Source organism: Streptopelia decaocto, assembly GCF_964273445.1.
Source record: "Streptopelia decaocto genome assembly, chromosome: 2".
NCBI lineage: Eukaryota > Metazoa > Chordata > Aves > Columbiformes > Columbidae > Streptopelia > Streptopelia decaocto.
In genome coordinates, this window is record NC_138655.1 from 37,364,826 (window position 1) to 37,382,974 (window position 18,149).

The 18,149-nt window shown below is 38.8% G+C and overlaps 1 protein-coding gene across 2 annotated transcripts in view; it reads left to right on the plus strand.

The window, feature by feature from the left end:
* The window catches only part of CYP7B1 (cytochrome P450 family 7 subfamily B member 1), a 126,159-nt gene that overhangs the window by 41,186 nt on the left and 66,824 nt on the right, over positions 1 to 18,149 (plus strand). Inside the window, exon 1 of one of the 2 annotated variants that reach the window (XM_082044271.1) lies at positions 2,614 to 2,685. The exons of the other annotated variant lie outside the window; for it this stretch is intronic. The gene's annotated coding sequence lies outside the window, so the exon portion shown is untranslated. Of the gene's footprint in view, positions 1 to 2,613; positions 2,686 to 18,149 lie in introns of those variants that run through there. 2 annotated transcript variants of the gene reach the window in all.

Below are 18,149 nucleotides of genomic sequence, written 5' to 3' on the forward strand. Positions count from 1 at the left end.
ACTTAATGAATTACAGGAAGACATTTGGATGTTACAAAAATGAATTTGGCCAACAGAAAGGCTTGTTTTTCTTTCCAGACGTACCAAGCCACACTAAGACAGACAGTGTAGCATGCTTGAGTTGACTCATTTGCTTATCTTTTTCATTAGCAGTTTGCTACCTGACTGTTTCAGAGCCAGCTCTCCAAGTGTTAAAATAACTCACCAGCTTGACAGCTATCATATATGTCTGGCAGTATTAACAAAGTGCAATCCTTGCCATAAAGTTTGAAAAAAATGTATCAGACACCTACTCACTGGTTGCCAGAGGACCAAACCTCTGAGCAGGAGAGAGACAGAGGGAGATGCTGCACCACCGGTGGAGTTCAGGGAGGATGAGGAGCCAAGACATCCGCTATCTTCACCTCCTGGAAAGAACGAGGTGGAGGAATCCTGGAAATCTTTGTTCGCTCTTGGGTGCTTCTCTGTAGCGTCTGTGGAAGTGTGCTCAAAGTTTCACGCTTTGCGTCAGACTTGGGGTTGTGTGTGTCTCATGTTATGGTAGACACTCAAGTCGTGCTGAAGGATGCTTTCAGCCATGTGCAATGCACTGTGCAAAATACTGGTGAGACCCATTCCCATCCTGAAAGAGCCCCAGCCACTCCAAAGCATTAGCAGCTTCCTTCCTCTTCTAATCTTTTGTTTGCCCTCTTTTTGTTTGCCTTTCTGGACATGGGCTTTTATTATAATCCTTTTTTATACTCCATCAGTGACTAATTTCAATGCCTACTTGCAATACCACTCAGTTTTGCCAAATATTGGTGGCATTAATTAAGTTAAATCTGGAAATTTTAGCAAGTGCAGTCCCTGGATCCACTTTACTGCAAATGAAATAACGAAAATGGGAGCTACAGAGCATCGGTGCTTGGTTATAGTCCTCCTGATGAAGAGCAGTATAAATATGTAGATAGAGAGAAAGCAATGCCTTGGAAAAATAGTACATCACTAATGTATAACACTTTTACGTTTTCCAGTGATCAGTTCTTATCAGAAAAATTCTATATCGCTCAGCTATAGGTGTAGGGCAGTGGTATGATCCTGCAGCTGTCTGGAAGGAATCGTTTGCCTGTGGTCTCAGACTGAATTAGGCTCTACTTTGGTCAACCCAGTGTCCTCATGTCTGCTGTGCATTTCCTCATCCAGGCACAGGTTGTAAAAGAGGTAGATGCAAACCATAATATGGAACCGTTGGTACTCTGTGTCTGTGTATTAACATTATTTAGCTGGGGTTTATTAGGGAAAAATGAGAGTGTCTTTTTTAGAGTGAAGGGTGACTCAGATCTTTAAATCCTACTGGAGACAGGGAAATTATAGTCTAATACAGATAAAGTTTGTTTCAGGTGGGCACATAGAAATAAATCCACTTTTGCTCAGTTTCCTTTTAAATTTTAAATTTCTTAGTATAAAAATACATACATCTGAATCCACCTTTTTTCTTTCCTAATTTTTTTTTTAATACATGTTGTTATAATCCCATAAAAACATTTTTTTATGCAGTCTCCTTTTCCTGGTGCAAATTTTCTTCTGAAAGAAGCGTTTTGACAATGATACTGATTAACATCCTTTCACAAGGTGAATAATATGTTAGGCGAAAATCTAGTAGAGTTAGAGAATTTGGCACAAAATTGGAATAAGGACAAAATGTTGTCAGAATTGGGTGCTGGAAGCCATATGCTTCTTTTTTGAAGGTGGGTCACGTTTTTAGCTGTCAGATTGCTAAGAATCCTCACGTCACCCGTGGGCTTCAGGCAGAGACAGGTTTTCACCATGGTGGGAAGGGAGGCCTGCCTGCTGCCCCCAGTTTGGCACATGAATTCAAAACTTGTACGACAGTGCATCCAGTTTATCAAGCCTAATTTGTGACGTGGAAGGGCTTCTCTTACAGAGATTTGATTTCCAGTCTTCCTGTGGCAAATTGTCATTTTACTGCAAGTTTCAGAAAGTGGAGATTTGGCTTGTTGTCTTACATCTTTCTCTAAAGGATTCTACTTGTTTAGTGCTTGAATAGGAATTTCATCTTTAGAAGAACACAAGTTTTGTGACTTTTGGCCCCAAGCATCATTCTTCTGTTTGTTTAGGGGGGAAAAGACAGATAAAGAGGGGAAAAGATTTTTTAAAAAATAGACTTCTCATCTCACCCCTGAATGAGCACATAGGTAATTTGCAATCAGACTTTTGTGCCCATATTTTTGTCCTAGCTTGAATAAATCTGTTGTTTTCACCTTCCACTTGTTTCCGATGTATTTTTAGAAAGCCTGAATTTTACTCTGCTACATCTGTATATCTGCTTGTCCAAAGAACTGTTCACATCCCTGTACCTTCTTTGGGATTTTTTGTAGTTGTCCACTGAAATTTCTTTTAAATTCCAGATGAAATTTCATCAAGAGATTTTGGGGGGTGATACAAATATTTCTGTTGACAATATGTGGATTGACAGTACTGTTATGTTTCTGCATCTCATTCCTAGAAGAAATTAATAGCTCTCAGTCCTTGTCCTCCTCTGTATTTTCAGGTGTGGAAGCCCAGCACCTAGCAGAAATTCTTGTCCCTGTCCTGAAGTGTGTGACCTCTCACCTGAGGCTCACAGAACTTCCATTTCCACTACTGATGTCCCACGTTTCTTCTTTGTGATTTCTGGCCCAATGAGTGCCGACTTAGTGTTCTCGTTAGCATTCTTATTGAATATTGAATATTTTGTTGTTGAAAGAATTAAACCTAGCTAGTCTTGAACTAGTTGTGTACTTCAGTAATAACCTCCTTCCCATGCGAATCATCCTTTTTTTCTGTGTAAAGCACTGGCTTCTGCAGCCAGTCCCAGTTCTTGATGTGAACTGGCTGTGACTATTAGAGATGCGTTGCTGAGTTCCAGAATTACTATTATTATTTTTTAACCTAAAACAGGTTCTCAGGGAAAAGTAAGATGAAGAGTGGTTTAATTCAATGTCTAATCATCTCCTTTCAAAAATTGTTTGAAAACCTCAGTAGCTCTAAATTTGTGTGGTAGCTTAGGACTGTTTTTCTTCGGTATTGCCATTGGAAAGAAATGGGCATAATCACATCATGCAACTCCTGATTTGTTTGACAAGTGTATTTGTTTCAACAAAAATTAGCACAGTAATCTTTTCAAATCAGACTGTTTAAATGTTTTTCAGTATTTGGAAATGAGGTTCAGTTGCACTTTATGGACGTTACATTTCACAAGAAGGAGTTGTATGCAGCAATTTATCATGCAGAATTTCCATTTCTTAATGGTTTTTAATGAAAAACTTGTAAGTCCAGAAAGGTGTCTTTTCAGCTTTCCAAGTAGAACCCAACAAATACAGACCCATTTACACCAAGAGAAAAATTATCCTACTTTCTTGCAGGGGAGTTTTTAAAAAGGAGACTACTTATGGTTGGTTGAGATCTTGTAGCGATCTTTGTCCTGGTATGCTCATCAATTCTGCGTTAGATTTTTACCAAGTAATGTATTCCAGGCATCTAAGAAAATACCTTCCCCCTACTATTATTTGCTTTAGGCTTGATTTGATATTGCTTGCTTTATTTTGCATCTTCAGCTGTCCATGGTTTAGTTCTGAACAGGTGAAAGCAGCTACTGGGTGGCCGCACTGCTGTAGATCTCATGTATCTGAGTGAGGTCAGCCCTTAAAATGGAGCTGGTGGCCAGGAAAATGGAAGTTATTTGTTTTTTTCCTCAAGTGAGGGTGGTGCTCGGGTAGCTTTCTTGTGTTTTATTAGGAGGAGATGCTGACCTTTCAGTTCGGATGTGAATTTTATATTTGGGAAAGTGGATGATGTGGCTTTTCTAAAGACATAGAAACTTTTGTGTGTGGACTTATAGAACAGATTTGATATTCAGTACTCACTGCAGACAAATACAACACATTCAGTTCTCAATATGCATGCATAATAGTAATCACTATTAAATGAGGAATGTGTACTCAGCCTTCAACTTGGAGTGAAGGCTTTCTTCTTAAACAACACATTAACTCTCTCATTCCAGTAATGAGTGAATCAGAGTTTAGTGATAATAATGAGGCTAAATTAATAGAGTTTATGCATGAAATAAATATGAAAGGTTAGAAATATCAGTTTAGTTCCAGAATCTTAAATATTTTAGGTCAAAAACCTTCTGCTACCATCCCTTTGTTTTTAACTGATGGATATTTACCTCCACTTCTATTTCAAAGCCAGTTTCCTGCACTGAACACACAAGAACTGTAATGTAAAATATTGATGGAAAATGCTATGTCATAACATAGCACAGTAATCGTTCAAATACAGTGATAACCAATGGATGGCATTTATAGTAAAACAGTAAAATAAATATTTGGCATAATTTCAGAAACAGAGTTTTGTTTAGCCTCTTTCATAAAGGCTTAGCAGTAGAATTTACTTTTTTCTTAATTTTATGAGAAATTTCACTAAGGTTTCATAGGGTTGATTTTTATTGCCACTATAGGAAAAAGATTAAAAGAGTTTAGCTTAAGACACCCTACGCCAAGCTGAACTTTTTGATCAGACTGGATAGTTTACCTTTAGGAGCATCACCATGTTGTGGCATATATTGAAAAAGAGTTAAAAATGCTGGCAAAATAATTTTTGCTGAAGTGGATGTTCACATTGCTTAGATACGGTGAGAAAACAAGTCAATGCATATGCTTTATTAAAGTGTAAATGCAATGGTGTCATATGAGGAAGCAGGAGTGCCATTCTGCTCTAGGTAGTCTAGATGTGATGCCCAGTTTTCAGCAGGATTCCTACCTGGGGCTTGGTGGGATGCAGGCACAGACCCCTTTTTTGAGTGCAGTGGTATACGTTCCGTGATGTGTTTAACCCTTTGAGCCTCCAGGGAGTGCAAATAGACATTCAGAGCAGTTCCAGTGTTAGTTTGTACTCTGTTTCTGTTCTCTCCCTGGTCACCTCTCCTGAGGTGCTGCTAATGGTTTTGTGGAAATCATTTATAGTGATACTATAGTGAAGACATGAAGGACACCATTCATTCTCCTAAACAGAGATGTCTGTCCTGCATGGCCTCCAGCTGTGAGTCCAGAGGATGTAATTCTCCCTCTGTGGCAGTGTCAGACCTGCCAGCTCTGTGTGAATGTGGAATAAATACCATGGAGCATCTCATGGTACTAGATAGACCCCTGTCTTGAAGCAGCTGAATTGAGCCTTGCTTGTTTACTTCAGGTGAAATAAATCAGTTTGAGCTCCATTGCCTGCACTCATCGCTTTTGGGGGTGGGGAGGGAGAGCACAGACAGAACATTTTTAGATACCTACATTCAGGTGCTTAGATTTAATCTGAAACTGAATCCCAAGTATGCAACCAAAAGCAGGGTACTTGCTGTCATCTTTGGTATGTGGGATCCAGGCTGGAAGGTCTTGGCATGCCACTCTCTACCAACCTAAAGCCATCGTGTCACACACTCATCTTTAAATAAAACATTAAATTCTTGTAAATTAAGTGTATAATACATTCATCCTTACTAAGTTCATGTACCTGATGAGTTTAAGCAAAGACTGGAGTTGTCCTTCTGCAGATCAGGGAGGACAGACAGGCACCTCTGTAGAGGAATTAAGATCTTGAGTACCTGAATTGGCACTAAGAGCTAGGAACAATCCTTTCCATCAGCTGTATAGTATGTGTGGGGTGATTAGGATCCTTAGTGATTGCTTTAATTTAAGGAAAATGAATCCTAACCTAAATTGTTTCATGTTACAGCTTCAGAGAGAACCCCCAAAGCATAAAGCAGGTATAATAAACAGTCTGCAAGGAGTGTGGAGTGATATCCCAGCGATGTTAGGGAGACAGGCAAGTAGCGAACAGATTTGCTGGTTGGCTGACTCAGGTGTTGGGCTGAACATTGAATTTCAGTTAGGAATTATTTTCTTGCTCATCTTCTTTAAAAGTGTGGCCTCTTGATTTTGTGTCAGGGATGGGATTAGCAATGACTTATTCCAGCTGTCATCATGACCTCCAGTCTGTGTCTTCTCCATAGTGAATTCATAAAAGAACAATGTCGGGCAGTTGGGGTTATTCCAGTGGAAGGGAAGGGGAAACAGCTGATTAATTCCCAGGAATACTGAAATGTCCCTAGAATAAACTGATGTTCTTTAGGAGCAATTCCTGGTCGTTTTTTTTTTTCTTCCAACAACGATTTCTGTTTGTGGAACAAAGCTTTTCTGTTCATTTTGTTATCTTCTTTCTGGAAAGCAGATAGAAGCACTCTTCTGAGAAATAAAACAAGGTGGCCCAAAAGCCTAACTGTCCCATTCCACCTTGAGAGCATCCCTGCTGTGTAGAGGTTCCTGGTGCAGAGACCCCTGCCCTGAAGTGCTGTCCACCTTAGTAGGAGCTGTGTGCTTGCACTCACTTGGATCTGCAGAAGAGCTGCCAAGAAGGAATAATTTGGAGAGATGTGGCTCTGCTCATGGAGTGTCAGCTTTGAGCTGGAGGGGCTTTCTTCCGCTGTATTTCCAACCCTGTCGCAGAGAGTTGCCCACTTAACTACAATGGTGCCGAGTGCTTTTCAAGATTAAGAATCAAAGCTGAAAGGTAGAGGGGGATGTGGATTGTCCAAATATGAAGTACTGGCACCCGTACTATCCTACATCTCTCAGTGAGGAGTCGTCACAGAGCCTGAGGCTTTGCTGATGGTGGCAGAGAGGCTGCAACCTCCTGTCTGCCAGCAGCAGCCTCCTGTCTCAGCAGCTCTGGTTAATACCAGCTATGAGCTTGAGTGAAAGTCAATGTAAAAATGCTTGTCTGAGCTAGATCAACTTCTATCCATGTTTCAAGGTGGAAGCATCCTTGTTTAGGTTTCCAAACAGGATGATCTGGGATAAATACCTGCAGGCTACTCAAGTTCATGACTTGGGGGGTTTCTTCCAGCCCTGTGCTCTCCCATTGTTGTTTGAGTTGCTGTAACCTTAATTAAGGTTGCCTTCTTACAGTATTTTTTTAAATATGTTCTTGGAAATGTTGGGCTGCTTGTGAGTTTAAAGCAAATTAACAATACTTCTTTTTTTTCCCCTCTGTAAAAGCTGTTTTACAATATGTCTCTTGTAAACTTGCAGCTTTCTAAGTTTCTGTATGAGAATATGAATTGATTATGGGGTTTGATGGATCGTATCCCATTAGCTCCTTGGCTTGTAGGAAGCAGCCCTTGACCCATTTTTTTAAGCTTTATTTCATAAATGTTTTCAAAACTATCTGAACATCAAAAAAGCGGGGTCATTCATTTAAATTTACTTTAAAGACCAGCGGTTCATGGCTAATGAATGTATGGTTTATTAATCAAATGTATGTAGCTGAAAGAAGCCAACTACAATTCACTCACAATTGCGATTTTACCCTATTTTAACGTTATTTTAATGAGCTACAGATTTGAATGTGGGCTTTGTTCATCTGTTGCTTCCACTCAATTGCAGTTTCACCCTAAGAAGACACAAGACAGATTGATCAGGCTTCCAGTCATTGTGAGACTTAAATGAAGTGAACAGGGCCTTATGTTTCAAAACCAAATGAGAGGATTAAAGCAAAAAAAAAAAAAAAAATCTCCTATGTTATCTGTCTGCTGTTCTTAAATTTGATTAAGCTACTTGCCACTAAGCACTTTTGGTTTTACTGTAAATACAGCCTAGAAATAAATTTTCATGGCCGCAGGCACCAATCAGCAAGTGATACCATGAATAATTAGCACTTAGAAACACTTGTTCGTGTTAGAATATTTCTTTGATTGCCATTTCCAAAAACACACTCAGATGATAGGACAGTACATTTCTTTAAGGTCTAATTGGGATAGAGCTCTATGCCAGCAGTTACAGTAGCAGTATAAGCAAAGTTTTCCTAATTTTATTTTTCTTGTGTGTGTAGTCCAAGCTTGTGTTTTGTGAGAATAAGGGGAAAAAAACCCAATAGTCTCAAGCTGTAATAATTTGATATATTCATATTTTCTTTTAAACCACAGCATTCAGGTTTGGGCTATAAATGACACTTCTGAACATGAATATGACCATATCTAATATCCTCTTTGTAAAATGTGAGCAGATTGCAACCACCTGTAAAATAAGGAAATGGCCTGTGAAGACAATGTAAGCAAGAATTCTGTATCCTACTTTATTCTTATTCTGCTTTATTCTTAAAGGCTCTCTGGTTGTCTTGAGAATGTCTGATGGGGAATAGCAATCCCTGTGAGTTATACTGAACATAAACTCTAGGAACAGCAATGTAGAACTATAGCTCAGTTTTATAGACTTTTGCTGTGGTTTGTGTGTTTAACTCTCGACATAGGTGTGTTTGAACTGTGAAGTCCATCAAGAAATACTGTGAAAATATTCATCACAATACTGTATTTTTCATATATGTTTAATTTACCTATTTCAGAATGGATTTTTATGCCAATTACACATTTCTGTATTGGACTTGAACTTCCTTCTAAATTGCCATTTGAATTTTGCATGAAAACATGTTAAATAGCAGAGCAGCATAACATATCTGTACTTGATCCCACGTTTCTTGTGTACCCAAACTTCCACTTTACTTTGTGATGACTTTTTGTGCAGAAAAACCTTCTCTGCAGATTCTGGTGGCCTGATCAATGTGAAATTGTTAACTCAAATGACTTTTTACCTTGAGATTTTAAATGAGAAATACAGAATTTTTTTTTTTTTTTTTTGTAATGCTGAGACATTTTGCAGGGTTTAAAAATGCTTTTAGAGTGGAAAACAGCTATAGAATCCCTAAAAATAAATGTTTTTGAAAACTGATCTTTATATAATGCCTTGACTACATTAAGTACAAGCACTAACCAATTAGTGCAGTATCTCCATGGAGCTGGCTAAATTTACAGCTGGTGAAACTGAGGCAGAGATTAAAAAAATGGACTTTCTGGTATGCTTAAGCATATCTTGAATGATGGGCATCTCTAGGCTGCAAATGAAGCACAGGCTGCCATACCTGTGCCACTTTTAATCTGGCTGTTATGAGAGCAATGAAGAGTAGGGAAGCTGTGGCAGGACAGTGGTCAGCATAGAAACTTGGAGGGCAACCTGGCTATGTCTTCACTGATGTCTGTAGTAATAAGATGAAAGCTAATTGGGGTTTGCCTTGCTGGGCTCTGAGCTGTACTGTCATTCGATATCGTATGAACAAACACAATATAGAAGTGGTAAGATTATGATGGAATTTGAGAGTCCCAGACTCCCAGATTTGCATGGCTTTCTCTTGAGCATTCAGACTCTCCTTGTCTTCTCTAAGTGTTAGACTAATGTCTATCAGCCTTGGGAATTATATGTGTGAGAATGAACACATTGATAAGAAAAGCTAATTTATAATCAACACTGAGTCTTTATGCAAAAATTTAGAATAATGCAGGTCTTAAATCTGTCTGATTCCCACACATTGTTTATTTTTATATAATATGCTGCATGAAGTACATTTTTTGTGTTCTAGAGAAATGATCATTAAGAGACCTTTCAGTTTTCTCAGCCTTTGTGTGGCCATGTGTAAACTTGAGGATCCGAGTTCTGTTGTGTGCATCTGTGTCCGGCTGAAATCAAAGGTGATTTGATTTTTTCACCCAAAACCAGAATTTAGGTGAAAAAAAAATATTGGTGGTGAATTTGAAGCACAAGCATATATTTGTTCTCTGTATGTTAATTTTCATGCAAGTTATATGCTATTATTTAGGAATGAAAGCTCTAAGAAATATTTGCATGTATTTTTAATAGAGTTGGATTACTTCATGTTTTGTAAAAGTATGTATGAAGACAAAAGCACATAGTGTGATTAAATTTTGTAAAGCATTTGTGGGCTCATTTTCTGCAGTGGAGGGTGTTTGGCGGTACAGTCAGTGTATATTTCTGTATAGCTTTGCAGCATTAAACAAATTTCTCTTGACATTCAGTATATGTAAGTAACTGAGAATATAGTTCATTTCATTTAGTGTTCAGTCATCTAAAATCAAAGCATCGGAGATATTATTTCTTAGCTTTGATATAAATGAGTAATCTGCCGTGTATTAAGCTTGCTCCGTTTAAACTGAAGTTTCCAGATAGCACAGGTTACCATCTGTATTTTTTCATATTATTATTGCCCTCATAATAAGTTCAAGGTGAGGTTTTCAGGCAGTAAGCTGCAAGTCAGTTTTCATATAAACACTTTAGAAAAGCCATCTTGACATCAGCAGCTTATGCAGTCTCCCATCTATAATGTAAATGACTACACCTGCATTATTTTTATTTCTTCATTATTTTGTGGTCGCTCATTTAAAAATGTTTAAAGGATTTAAAAGGTCTCTGCAAATATGTGTGAAAGGAGACAATTGTTCTTGTAGGAAAGGCCAGGAAAACCCACAAAAGAAGCCACAGTGAGACGATAAACATAAAGGTCCAGGAGGTATTATGATGAGGTTCACAGATACTGTGTTCCAATCAAGCTCAATAAGCTCTGAATTCCTATTATGTTTCTCAAGCCTCCAAAAAGACATGGGAAGAAACCAAAAGTTTAAGTCAAATAAAAAGCACTTAAGCCAAGAGCACATGAATGTATAGCTGGGTAATGGAGCTTTCATCTCCGGAATAAAAACAGTTCAATTCAATTGGAACTGAAGTTTCTTCCCCCTTTGAAAAAGTTTATTTTAATGAGTTTCCATTTTATGCGTGGGCTGTTCTTTAATCGATGCTGCTCCATTGAAGTTTTACCCAATGAAGACACAAGACAGATTGTCCAAGCTTGCGGCTATTGTTGGGAGTTGATGAAGTGTATGGGCCCTTATGGTTGATAACAGAAGTAGATGGTCAGAGCCAATAAATAAAACTTTAACTCTGATTGTTGGGTGCTTTTTGCTGAAAAGCTTTCTATTACCATGAAGCTTCGGTTTTGAAGGACTTGTGAACCCAAAGGCAGCTCGTAGCTCTGTCACACAGACTAAGTCAGTCAGACAAGCAGCAATCTGTCCTATCCGATAAACCCAGTTTTGTCTTTTGAATTCCAGACTTCTCTTCAGGAATCAACATTGTTAATATCTTGACAGACCATTAACTTCATAATACATGTATCTGCTGCCCTGTTGATTTATCTTAAAAATTTGATGTTTGCAGAAGTTAAATTGTGCTGTCCTTGATCATGTTTTTACAAAGCAAATATCAGGAAGAACGATTTTAACAGCTGTAAACCTGTGCTAATATTTGAGGAAATGAGTAAAATATTTTTGGTGACAGTGCTGAGAGTCACGCGTGCAAAAAAACCCATAAAAATATTCATATTCAGTATAGTAACAAATCAGAATATTATCTAGGGTTTTGATTTTTTTCAATAAGAAATTAGATTTATTTTGCAGATAGAGCAGCCCTAGAGCCAAATTTGTTTGTTGCGTGGTCCGAAGAGGTCTCAGTGAACAGAAGAGCAAATACAAATTCAATTAAAGTAGTCTGAATATTTACCAAAGAAATGTCATTCATTTCAGTTTTAAGGAGAAAATCTGTTCAATATTTGTGTTATAACTGGTTTGGTTTGAGCAGCAATAGTGAGAGTGTAGCAGCTAGTGGCTGCCCCACTTTGCAGGTGTCACACAGATACAGTGGAAGATAATCGACCTTAGGGGTGTATCCTGTATCCTGGAGTTTCCCAGTGTCTGGGGTGAGAGGACAAGAGGTGTTGAAGGACCCTGACCAGCTGGGAAAATGCAGGGAATGCAGTTGTGGGTACCTTTGGGATGAGGAGAGGGAGGAGGATGCAGGAGGGAGAGGGTAGGATTGTGGGGAAACAGAGGATAGGTTTTGCTGGGAAAGCCTGTTGTGTATTTGTATGAAGGTCACTTAAGCTCTGGCCCTTCTAATCTTCTGAGGTTCATACTCTTCTTCAGTATCTAGGTATCAAAACAGCTTTCAGTGGCGTGTGAAGTGACATGGCTAATACTTGTCACATGTGGTTTGTTCTCTTTTATTCTTTACATCTGAACACAAGAAAACACTATTTTACTGTGAGATTGGTCCAACTTTGGAACAGGTTGCTCATACAGATTATGGAGTCTCATACCTATCTGTGGTCCTGGACAACAAGCTGTAAATGACCCTGCTTGAGCGGGTGGGTTGGACTATACAATTTCAAAAGGTCCCTCCCAGCCTAAACAATGACAAAGTTTTATGTACTGTACAGTATTTTATTCTGGTAGGCATGTTGCTTGGGTTCTAATACTCCATGTTATTGGCATGTGTTTGAGGAAAGACAGCAAAGGTCAAGCTTGCAGATGGAATAGGAGGTCATTCTCAGATTGGCTGCCAAAAAACTCCTGTCCTGTAATGATGAACTTTTAATCTGCAATGGTAATCAATGCAACTTCAGCTCATATAAAGTACATGGGCAGGGTAGGCAAATCTTTTTGATGCATGCTTATTATGCCTGAAAAAAAAATCCCTGTTTAACTTTAATATTTGATACAGTTACTGGCACTGCACTGAACACTATTGATCATTCTTCACTCATGCATTTGATGGAGATGAAAATACTATTTTTTTTTTTCATTCTAAGACCTCCATTTTGTCCATCTTCTAGAACAAGTTGGGCTTGTGAGAAGAGGTGTCACAGAAAGAGGAAATAATGTACAAGGTATTGGGAGGTCAAATGGATGCATTTAGTGTGTACCAAGGAATCCTGGACTGGAGCTATGGTGCCTCTAAACTGTGCACCATTATGTGTTTGAGGACTAACTTTGGATGACGTGTAGTACGTGCAATATAGTAGCTACTCCTGCAATGCAGTATGCCAACCCTGGTCTTCATAGCCATAAGGATCTCATATATTTCATGTACTAAATATGCTGATATTACCATACTCTTGCAAAACATGCTTTTAACTCGAAGTGTGTTAGATATGGTAGCGGAATAAAATGTTGTGTGTACAACTGTGTTGGGATGTGGGTAGATAGAAAGGCTGAACTTAGAGCTAGAAGCTCTAAAACACCTGGAGGAAAGCCAGCTACTAAAATCTCTGTGAATAGTGGACACAGATAAAGCCAATTCCATGACAAGTTAAAGGTAATTCCAATTTAGTGTTGAGCAAAGTTGTTTAGTGCCCAAGATGAGTTGCTCAGGCACTTGTGAGGGTGAGTGTGCTAATTCCAGCCTCAATCCAAATTACAGAGAATTTAACCATCACTTGTACCATGTGGGATCTCTTTTGAGTCTCTCAGTAGATAAGCCACTACCTGAAAGGATTCAAAGGTTTGATTCCATCTTACTCTAACTGATGACATTTCTATCCTTGCTACATTTATCTGTTCATTGCTGTTGAAGAATACCGTGTTCTAGGAACTGCTGATAATGTCACCAGTTATTAAACCAGAGATCATATATTTCCATGAACTAGATCTTCTTACTGGTTGCTGCCTCTCTTTTGTAACATGCTTAGAGATTTGAAAAGTATAACAGTACAGAACTCTGGATATTATTGTGTTATATTATGCTGAGGGCCTTTGTGCAAACCAATCTCCTTGCTGGGGAATATGTAATGTGAGCTCTTGCAGATGAGATTCATTCCCTTGCCGATGCCCATCCTTGCTCAAAAGTGGCACTGCCAGCCCTTTCCCAGAGACTGCATGTGACTGTACAGATATCCTAAATAGCAAGAGGCTGTACACCCCAAAGTGTCCAGTCAGATAGGAAGAGGCACAACCAGCAAACAAAGTAATTCAGAGACTCACTTTGCCGTTCCCTGTTAGCATGAAGGGAATTCTCTGGGAAAATTTGGATTTACAAGCTCTCTCCAAGCCGGGAGTGCAGTGCTCCTTCCTGAGGCATCTAATTATGAATCTGTTCCTGGGTATTACCTGGCACGGGGAGGCATGCTTGTATTTTCCTCATGAGATAAAATGATTCCTTCTAATTACATCTGGTAGGAATTTATCCTTTTTACATTTAAATTGGTTTTGTATCGAGCTTCTTTTACCTGCTAATACACCTCAGATTATAGGGTTCCCTTAATTCCTCTACTAATGGAATTAGAGAATCTACCTCTTGTTCCCACAAGGATGCCCTGAAGGATGGTTATCCATGCTTTGCCTCAGATAAACCGGTTCATATGGGGGATTTCACCAATTTCAGCAGTTACATGTTGGGCAGAAGAGTCCTGGGCAGTTAGAGTCTGCTGGCACCCTTACTTACTACCTTCTTAAAAAAACATTCTTCTTTTACATAGCATCAGTAGAATTTTCATTATGATATCAAAGAGGAGAAATTCTAGTTCATTTTTGTAAGTCCTTGTTTAGTGAAAGGGAAGGTTGTTGGAAGAGTGCTTTACATTATTTGAGATAATGAAATTAAATGTCTGGTTAAAATACTGGCTGTATTTCAGATAAATTTGCAGCCATAGGTCCTCTTCCATGCAGCTATGGCACCTGAGGGCTGTGGAATGTCTTCGGAGCAAGCACTTTGGCTGTAGGAAAGGACTGGGATGTACGTAACCCCCTGGTGAGGCTGCATCGCAGGTTCCTCAGTGTGCTCAGAGCTTGGGCTCCATCCAGGAGCTGCACAGCCTCTCAGTAACAGGCTTTGGCTTTTCCGGTCAAGCCGTTAATGACTCAAGCTCTGGAAACCCCTGCTGCTTTAAGCAAGAGGGTGGGTTTTCTCAGGTCCATGGAGAACTTACAGTCTGACTTCTAAGTCTTTGGAACATAAAGCAGCATCCAGCAGGAAAACTGTACTTGATAAAGCAAACTTCTTTTGCCAGAAGATAAGGAATGTTAGAATTCGATTTATATGATAAAAGTACTGGCTAGAGGCTGTATCGCTTGCTGTCCTTTATTATAATCCCCCAATTGCCAGATATGGGTCAAAAAGGTAAGATGTACTCTTTTGTACCAAAGCAATGGAGTAATGAGGACATCTGTTTTCATATGGTACTTGACACACACTACCAGAAATTTGATGTCATGCTGTCCAAACTTGTACATCATTGCAGAATTGCATTAGCTTTTCTGATTGATTCTGACAAGTCACTGACAGTTTTTGAGGTGAAACACAGACATGACAAAGGGCAAGCAGAGGCTGCATATGTCAGCTGGAACACTCCCTTGTTGACTTGAAGGGGTGAAAATCTTTCAGTCTTGTTTCTATCTGCCCCTTGCTATTGTTTAACCTCCCCACACTTGCCCCAGCGTGCACAGCTTTATGTATTATTTTGTTACAGGAGCAGGTCCTTTTGAGTTTTCTCTTCAAAGCAATACAGTGCCAGGGAATAATTTTCTTTTCATGGGTTAACACACGTGCCCATAAGGTAAAAAAAAAAAATGTAGTTCAGTAAATTTATTCATCATGAATCATGCAAGGTTGATTTCATTTATCGTATCACACCATAAACATAGTATTTTGTGGTTTGTATTTACACATGCATAAACTTAATTTACCCTCACAGTGTCAAGCAAGTTCTTATTTCCTTTCAAGGAAGTGTCAATGTATATGTATTAACACATAGTATTGAAAATACCAGTGCTATGAAGAAAACAGTTGTTTTTCTTTTAATGTTGTAGGGGTTTTGGGGAGGCTTGGGGTGGTTGTTTTTGTAAGAAAAATAAGGACAAATTGCACTCCAGGGATGATATACACAGGTTTACCAGCTCTGAAACAACACAGGATTCCCTCTGGTGCTAGTGTCAGTAGGGTCAAATGCACCATTTGTTCTCAATATATGTTTCTAGGTATGCCAGCAAAAGAGCAAGTGGTGTGCTGTAGCATAGCAAGTTGGAGTCGCATTTTATTTTATGATTTTACATGCTGTGTTCTGCTCCAGCCATTCTTTATGAGATGGGTGGTCATTTTTTTTCCACAACTTGTTTTGCCCATTTCTTGAGAAACAGTTGATTAGCAAGTGCAGGCTGGTTGTATTGCAAATATTCGCTGCTGAAACACTCAATGTTCAATAAAACTAGTAAAAGCAGGGAGGAACATAAATGGAAAAATACCATATTGCACCTGCTTAATCTTACTAGACTTGCACACTGATTTCAGAAGGGATCAGATCATGTGTGCCTTGGTTTTACAGACAGGTGTGCATTACAGTCTTTTGGCTCATACTTTTTCATAAGGAAACACAGAAATGCAGTGATCCACTTTAGGTGAAATACTGAGGTTGACATTTACAATTTTAGTGAAAAGATAGCTTCAAACCATATGTTCTTATTAGTAAAATAAACCTCTTCCACAAGGTTTTTTTAAATTAAGAACAGGTCTTTTTACAAAACAATTTTGTAATAGTATTGAAGGAGCGTATAAATGAAAAAAATAAATAATTAAGGGAAAATATAAGTAATTGTAGAGTCTTAAAGTAGTATTCAGGTGTTAAACCACAGATTGTATTGTTGTTTAGATCTGGCTTATGTTTAGAAATTTCATTTTGAAAGGATTTTGATCTTTCAATTAAGTTAGTGGAAGGCACTTGTAGATGAACCATAGACAGCATTATCACATCTTCCCAGAAAGAGGAATGTGTGAAAGAAAAGATGTGTGAAGCAAAGCAACAAACTTCCCCACCTTATTGTCATGTCAATTTCAAGAGACCACTTTATCTCATTGCCTTTCCTCCAACTGGGCTCTGTGAAATAGAGCAAGTTAGATGTTTCAGAAGTATTTGATCTGTGGTCACCTATTTTTGTTTTCCTATGGAGATGCAGACCTCTCCTGGTTGCAGGAGACCTGCTTTTCTCAGTTAACCTTTGCAGACATCAGCGATGCAACTCACTGATTCTCCAAGATTCAGGGATTACACTTTTGTACAAACTAACATGTGAAGGGCAGTGTCATCTCATGCTGTCTGAGCGGCTAAAGTTATGCACTGATCACGCTGTGTTCATGGTGGCCAGGACAGGTATGGTTGATACTTCTGTGGCTGTGGAGAGTTATGGTGGTGTATGCAGACCCACCAGAAGTTGCTCTGTTGCTCAGGTTCTGTGGTTGGACTCTCAAACCTCATATGGGCAAAGCTGACCTGAGCAAGTGTGTGAACACAACTTCTTCCATATCCTACTTGGAAGGAGAAGCACAATAGGATCACCTTCATCGTTGATTATTTCAGAATCCAGGTTGAATCACTCAAGAACAATTTTGTTCTGTCTGTTTTGTGCACCAGAGAGACCTGCACAAGTTGTGCTCCCATTTGGGAAGCCTGGCTGTCATTTGTTTGAGCTGTGGACCTGCAGAGAACCACACAAGCAACAATACAACAGCCGAGATATGAAAACAATGTTGAGTTGTTGCTGCATTTGACATCCTTGGTGCATCCTTTTGCATTATTTTTGAATGTACAGTTCATGTTTATATGCAAAACTACACACCGTTATCAAAGATTTGTAGAGTTTAGGACAAATATGTGGATCAAGGTGATTTTCAACATATTCCCTAAAGAATGTCTTTCTTTGTTTAAATGCTATTGACTTCAATTCCCATTGTATTTTTTGTCATGAAACTTGGAGACACATAAGAAAGTATTCTCTCTTGGTTGTGCATACATAATTTGAGCTCACCAGCTGGAATCACATGTATATGTAAATGATGGCAGATTTGGGCTCATAATTGTTCAAATTGGCTATGGCATTTGTTATGTCAACCCTGTGTTCTCAGTGCTGCCACTTTGATTTCAATCAAAATTTTGTTAGGCAGGAGTCGTGGAAAACTTTGTTCTTTGAAGTATAGAACTTTCTCTGGGTGCAGTCTGGAGGTAGCGTACGCTTAAAGAATTATTTTAGCAAATGTCAGTCTTTTAATAGCTTAATCTGGGGTGTACTCTTAACAGTTTATATTCTTCAGAGATTTCTGACCTGCCCATCAAGATAGTTTCCAGTACTAATGCTGTATATTTTAGTTTAATCTGTGAATGTCAAATAGAATGCCTTATCTTTTTTTCAAATCCATGTTAATATTTTAGCCTCCTCATCTGCGGGCGTATATTGTAGATATTAATTATCAGGGACAATTGCTAGTTGCAATGCCATTTCTGAAATTAGGACCTATATTACATTACTCTTCTTACAGATTCCTGAGAGTATAAGCAGACCCAGTGCAATGAGACCCTCCTGACATTTCCTTTGGAAGACACCAATTAAAGTCACTCAG